Source organism: Lytechinus variegatus, chromosome 3 (genome assembly GCF_018143015.1).
Source record: "Lytechinus variegatus isolate NC3 chromosome 3, Lvar_3.0, whole genome shotgun sequence".
NCBI lineage: Eukaryota > Metazoa > Echinodermata > Echinoidea > Temnopleuroida > Toxopneustidae > Lytechinus > Lytechinus variegatus.
In genome coordinates this window covers 40560712-40568801 of record NC_054742.1, presented here as the reverse complement: position 1 = coordinate 40568801, position 8090 = coordinate 40560712, and positions in this window count along the sequence as shown.

Below are 8090 nucleotides of genomic sequence, written 5' to 3'. Positions count from 1 at the left end.
CTAATTCTTCTTCACTGGAGTCCACTGGAGCAATGTCCATACCATTACAACTCTCATCCTTGTACACATACCTGTCTCTCAAATTATTCTTGTCATCATCACTATCTTTTTTTTCAAAAGATCCATTATTTGTGCAAGGAAATTGCCTTTCACACTGAGAATTTGCACATGTGAAATAGGATGTATTCAACTACAAGGGTAAAAGGAGGTTGGTGAGGGGGTTGAGGTCTGGCAGGGGCAAGGGGGGGGGTCTAGAGTCTAATTAGCATGTATCTTTTTTTTTAAGGACCATGACTGCTAACTTGAACATTAACCCATCAAATGCAGAAGTGCATTTCACACCGCCATGCCAGATTTATACGATCAATTAATGGAGGGCAGTGAGAGATGTACAGGCGGACATGCCCAGTTTGGCTAGGCATGCAGGCAAGCAGTGAGTAAAGATAAAGGGCAGGGAGGGAGAGATGTTTAATGTGCTAAATGTTGGGCTGTAAATGGATTATGATCAGCGAAGAGGAAAGGAAAGGGTTTAGAGGAGTAATCACAGGAAGAGTGGTTGAAAATTACCCATCCTGGGATTCCCACTGCAAATTAAGCATGCTTTTTAAGGTCATATCAGAAAAGCAATCACTCTCCTTTCGCAGGAAGCATAAACAGAAATTTCATAACCCATCTCAAGTAAATTCAATCAGCTTTGACCTCTGTTATTTACCTCTGACATGATTTAGGAGGGTATTCATTAGTTCCCTTTTCACTTGCCTAGACTTGAAAGATGCGGCCTCCTTTACGCATGATTATCTCATGTATTACCTCATCAAATCAGTAGTCCACTTCATCACCTTAAATTGACTTTTAGCTCGTTATTTGATTACTCACAAAATGAACAGTAAATCTCTATGACTTCCCTTTTGGAATATGCTAAAAAATATGTTAGAAGAAGCAACCTGTTAAACAGGTAAAAAGAGGGTGTGGATCATCACATCTGCATTCCATTTCCTATTGTCACCTTTAGAAGTTTTTAAAGTGAATAAGTTGAAAACAGAGGATGGGGTAGTGTAGATATGACCAAATATTGCCTCAAATTTACCAATCCGTCCAAGCCAACCCATTTAATACAAAATTGTCTGATGCCCATAGACTTTGTTCAGAGATCACTCGATTCATGTAGGCAACGTGGGAGTTGTCCTCTCGTGGGGTCCAGAAATGCCTACACAGGGGGCCATTTCATAAAGCTGTTCGTAAGTTAAGAGTAACTTTAAGAATGACTGGTGATCTTTTAAGCGCTAAACCATCGCCAAGGAATATACCATTTACCACAAGAAAGGATCCCCAGTCATTCTCATTGTCACTCTTAACTTACAAACACCCACCTGGAGTATTGTCTTTGTATTTACTCCTTTTGATAAGACAATATAAAACATCATGTTCAGTTTGTCATGATGATTACAATTGCCCCTTGATCTATCATAAAATGTCAGAAGCCCAACTGTAATCCATTGATCACTGGAACTCTTTTGTTATAAGAATCTTGATCTATACATTTCTATCATTCTAGTGTGAAAATATTTTAAGACTAAAATGATGAAATTCATGATAAGGAATCTATGATGATTTGAGTAGATTGGGACTAGAATAGTTATTCGGAGTGGATGAAATATATTGCTTTAAACACCTGCATGGATGTTCAACAGAATTGGTCAGCATTTTAAATGACTACATTCACATCTACTTGAGATACCATTTAACGTAATAACATTCTATGCTTGGTATTGAATTAATCTATTTGGTTTTCTTCTAAAATTCTTTTTCATGGGTTGAGGGGAAGGGGGGCACACAGGTGGTGCAATGGATGAGTGAATGTCAGACCTATAGGAGATAGATCTAAAGCAGTGATATCTTGATGAAAATATGAGGAAACATTGTTTATTCTCCCACGACACATTTGGGGAAGGAGAGGAAAAATCAATGCTAAGAACTTGTCTAATTCTGAATTCTGTATGAAATATAACAAAGAGGGTGATAACACAAATCAGGATAGGTATCACATAGCTTTAAGATTGATCATACAACTGATTCTCATGACTGAGTGTATTGAAGGTTATGTGTATGTCATTGCTAAATCAATCTTATATTCAATCATTGAAGTTTGTGTTGAAGGGCCCAAGTTATATTTGGGTTCCTCTGAGATTGGGGCACAACTGCTTGCATCAGAAAAATATATGCAACTGCACTGTCTTGTATCCTCAAATATTTAATTCTGTTTATAGCATACTGGTATAAGGAAGAACCCTTCTCATACATATTACAATGACCTAATAACCACTCTGGGGACAGCTGTCAGTAACACCCTACGACATGCGAGCCCCCCGAGGGCAGCAGACGTTGCGAACAGAGAGTGGGTGGACCACGTGTTAGCTGAGCAGCCATCCAGACAGACACTACATACATGCATTTCAAAAGAGAGAATAAGAAGGGAAAAGCTCCGGCCCATTCCGTAATCCAATCGCCAATTTTTTCCACTGTCCGAACAGAAAGGTTATCTAAACACACGCAGCTTTGGTTGTGTGTATACAGCATTCCTCCTTATTTCATCAAGGCAATAATAATTGTTTAGAATCGAATGTAAATTGTTACCTCGATGTTCCCCACTAAGATGGATGATAAGCATAGATTACTTGGGTGATATAGATTTATTATCTCTAAGATGTACTATCACTGATAATCCCTGTATTGAGATATGTTTGGCGCACTTAATTTAAAAACATCATCCATCATTTTTGCTATGATGGAAAATATGATACGGTTCAGGAAACATCAAAATATATCATCTTTATAACATGTCCCCTCGTGTTTATGTTTTATTTCTCAATCAATGAATTGAAATTAAGCTGTGAGATTGAGGCTCCAAGGATAATGGATATAATAAATACCATAATAGAAAGCATCAATGGAATTTCACATTTAACTCAAACAGCTTCCTAAATGAAACATGTGGTGCTGATTAGCACAAATTCCAAATCATGTGTTTGTTATTTTTTGTCCATGTATTTATTGTTCTTTCTTGTAAAAAAAAATGCACTAAGACTCCTAAGGGAATGGTCTGGGTGTAAGCACCTAAGCAAATGTTTAGCTTACTGAAAGCATCTCGAGTCTCTAACAAGATAACTCAGGCTCATCTAGTCTAATGTGACAGGTGAGACCCATTTAGAAAACACTGTTTGGAAAGGCAATTTTCAAAACCCCCTTTTTTTAATAAAGAAACAAGGATGTTGAGAAGAAAGAAGTAATGAACAACAAGAAGAGCAGTTATTTGAATGTAGCAGCAATATGCAGAAAAGGGTATAAAGTATGATATATTCTCCTCCAGATGAATCAATTATGATTTAGGGATCACCTGTATGGAAGGACTGCCAATTTAAGTATAAAGACCAAGTTTCATTTGCCCAGAATACAGTTTCCCATTGAAACGTAAATTGCTGGAACCTTAAAAGTGATTGTTTAACATTGGTTTGTCTTTAAAAAAATCTTAGCTAGAAGGTCACACTTGTCACCTGTGTCTGTGATATGTTACAAAAATGAAGCCCAGAAAAAATTGCGTTCGAAAATAATTATTTAGTGCTTCAAAAATTGAAGTATAAAGTGACCGGAAACACCATCTTAATTTCATCCCATACACTTATGTGTACTATTTAGGCGTCTAGAAGACGCCTATTTACAAAATCGGGGTTTGCCTTGCAGTTTTAGTTTTTCATTCTCAATAATGGTTGTTTTCAGGGTTTATTAGTTCTAATGCATGTACTTGTGCACCTGTTTCATCTTGGTTCGAGAATTTTTTAAATCTGCTGCTCACAAAGTTAAACAATACCTTTAAGACAACCTGCTCATGAAGGCCACGTTTTTCTTGCTTCCCTTGGATGGCCTTATACAGGTTTCATTATATGTAGTATGTACCAATTATTTTTCCAAATATACTTTCTCATATCTATTTGGAATGCTTTATGCAATCATAAGGACATGGTCAAACAGATAAATATGGGATGAGAAATGTAAGTCAATGCTTCTGTTTCATGTTTATATGTCACTGACTGCAAAGAAAGTGATGTTGGAAAAAAAGCGATTACTCTACAACTGATTAATTCTCAGCCAAGTATGTTTACCTTCAATCCTAATAAAAACTTCACTACATTTGATATGTCACCAGATGAATTTTAACTGGAACAAAACAATATACCTAATCCTATCCAATACCTCAAAATGTGCACCTGTGACAAGTACAGACGACGCTAAGAAATTAACTTCAGGCCAACAAATCACCAGTCTCGTTGCTAGAATATTCTATGCCTATAGATCAATGTGACTCCAATATGGATCCTCTTCTTTTAGAGTACTTCAACCTTTACACAGACAGTGTGCATGCCTGGTACGTGCTGCAATACAAGGCTAAACAATACAAAAGCAAGACCATGCAACTAGATTCTGATATCTATCCTATACATGTAGGTTCCTCTTCCTTTAAGAATTATATACATGACGATTGTACTTTTCTGTGATAAGACAATTTTCTCTTAAAATTAATACTCTTCCATCATTTCAATTTTGGGAGGGTACTAGGTAGTATAGCTCTATGCACAGTGAAGTTCATGCAAGGGCTACACTATACAACGCAAAGTATTTTGAGCATATTTGCACAACTAATTGACTTCGGTTATCAAATGTAGTTTACACTGTGATACCCCGGAGGTGGCAAAAATGGGCTGAAATCTAATATTTTTTACTTATTACTTGGCAACATAATCTTTCTGGAATTTAAGACAAGAATTGTTTGCATGCACAAGGATAAAAAGTTTAAAAAAGTAAAAGGAATTGAATAACACTATAAATAATAAACGATAACAAAATAGTAGAATTGTAAAATGCTAACTTTTTTATTCCTTTATTTTTGATAGAATATAAAAATCCATTACTGAGGCAGGATCCACGATAGTTAAGCCAAATTCAATGAAGGGAAAATTAATTTCATGCATTCAAGAAAATTGGTTGAAAGTAGTTTATTCTTTCTATTCCCATGTTTTAAGTAAGCTCCTTTTAATGCAATGTTCCTTAAACATACTATATGAATGAAAAACTACATGAATTCTTTCGCTACTACCGTCTCTCTGCTCAAGATATTTCTCATAATACCTCAAGCAGTATTATTCATTTTATACACATGTGCTTTGTATGAATACACTTAAATTCGATAGCCAATCGCTTTGTAAACATCCCTTTACTGGGGAGCGATTCTATAGCTACTCAAGGAAATTGACTGTGTTTATCCTGCTGCGCTGAGTTTGAAAGAAGCCAAGCATGATTCTATGAGATGGAGGAATAAAGCACGTAGAATGCAGCACAAGGACTTCTTTCCTTCCCTTTGCATTGGCACTTTACTCATGTAGGATTTACATGGCAATGACGTTGGTGGCTGCGTTCTGAATGCATACAAGCATACAATGTATTGTGGGAAATACCCTTTGATTACGATTTTTTCATTCTAAAATTTCCACATCTGATCGAATGGAAGGAAACATGCCGCCTAACAAAGATGCTTCTTTCACACCAAGAATGAAAACCAGGAAACGAATAAAAAGATATATCAAAAAGGAATAAAATTCTCTGGTAGTATCTCATGGGACTAAACTATGAATGTAGGTCACGTGAGCTTCATGGCTATTCCTATGGAAACTTTAATTTGTTCCTGGAAATTGCATTTTGAACTAGCAAATTTTAATATGTCTGTTTTGATACTTCACAATGGGGAGGAACCAGTCATATGCTTTACATAATGAAACTACTAAAAAGTGTAAAGAAATATGGTGATTTGACTGCAGTAATGATCTTGCCATCAACTTTCCTTGAGAGAACTTTCAAAATTTCAGTGTAGGAATATGACAAGGGGTACCTTTAACCCTGGAAAGAGCAAGAAAGGTTGATAGTTTGAATCAAAGGGGAGACCAATGATTCAATTTAACCACAAAGAGATCGACAATCTCTCTCAACAAGGAACATGAATGAAGTTTGAAGATGACTCACACTGTCTGATGAATCATGGTGATGCTAGCTGCAAACTCAAAGCTCTCAAACCATACACCCACCGGAAGAAATCTGGTAAGAAATCTGAGCTTCACACCCGAACCCCCATCACCCTGGAGCCAATCTCATCCCCATTAGATTATCATCCAAATTTCTAAAGCCCAGATTAATATAAATGGGGTGGCACATCAATAATTTTTGTAATAAACTTTCCATGATGCCACTGGAATTTCTACTCCATTTGTAATGCAAGTGTATTTACACCTGCTGGTTTGATAAACAAACAAAACCTAAGTTCATTGGGTAGACTTGAATCTATCCAGTCTTAATCAGGGCTCAATTATTAATATCATGAGTCAATATTTTCGTTTTACATTAATTTTTCACACAATATTCATTTATGCTTTGCACAAGTGCAAACCACCTTCAAAATGTTTTATCAATGTCCAATACAAGACAGCTGATTTTGATCTCTTCTCTTTTTCATCCATTTCCCCCTCTTTCATTGGAAAAGGGTGATATCTGAAAATGACTGCTTTTTAATGATTGTGCCACAGCACAGGTATAATAAGAACATGATCATTATTGAAAGATTATCTCGAAAGATTTAGAAATGATTAATCATTTTAATATTTCCAACTTCACTTTCAGATGCATCAACTAATCACATATTCATAGGACGTACAGATGTACGAAAAGTGAATATATGACCATTCAGACGAAACAGCCCATCACATGATAACTTCAAAGAAGCATTCAAATACTATGGTCCATCGATATAAATAAACAAACCAACAAATACCAGCATCCGGATGTCAATAATTTCCTATATGATTTTGATACGTTATATATTGATTAAATAACTTTTTTTCCTGAATATAGGATTAGTTGTGCTATACAGATTTGTCTCTGGTTTCTTAGGTACAAAACTATCAATTTGGTTCAAAGAATGTTAATCTACATATCACTTTACATTACCAAATCTAAACAATCAAGTCTGAGGTTTCTGTGTTCAAAAATTTAAGAAGACATCAAAGTCCTCATCGCGGTTATACTGTCCCATGAGAATGTTTTCCCCATTAATGATATCTCTTAAAATCTTCCCCAACATGACTCACATCAACTGAATACATGAATACATTGCCATTCACCAAACTGAGAAGCCGTTCGCCATAGAGTTACGTTCATCAGAGTCCTTTGATAAATGTCTGTTGATTTCCCTAACCGTAAATGTCTGCAACATTAGCCTACCCATGGGATGAGCCACATTCATAAAAGCAATCTAATCCCTGTCCTGCGGGCAACCCACATAAGAAGGGGGTGATGCAGAGATGTTGAATTACCACTCACTCATTTCAAGATTCTCTCTTTACTTCCTTTCTTCGAACCACGCCCGTTTTCTAACCCTCCAGTCGCATACATTATACGTGACATCAATCTGGAGCTGGAACATACTTTGGAAGTTCTCCATTGAGGTGGATGTGATACAATACTGCTCATCAATGACAGCTCTTACGCATGAGGCCAAGTTCACGTACTGACTAATACACATCATACTGTGTAAGTTGAAAGTTTTGTAGTTGTTTTGTATTTGCTAATTTTGCAAATCCAATATTTCACAAATTTCAGCTTTGGTATATTGCGATTGCTCCACTAATAAAATCCTAAAAATAAAATTTATTGAATATGTTGAATTAGAAGAATTAAAAAAAATATATAACTAAGCCAAAATATTGCTTTAAGAAATAAGTCTTCAAAGTTATGATAAAATCAAACACACAGGTGTTGAGAAACAACATATGAAACGAGTCACACTAACCGTACAAAGTAATTAATAGATAAATTAAATAAGAACATTCCATTTTGATAGACTTCTTTTAGAAAGAATAAGGAATGCTTGTTTATCTTTCCTAGATTTGAAGTTATCAGGAAGCAAGATTAAAGTCGGCTGAAATCAAAATCAGTATATAGATGCTCTCACTTTCTGTGACCATTTCCTCTCTCCGCAAGTTTCTCTAACA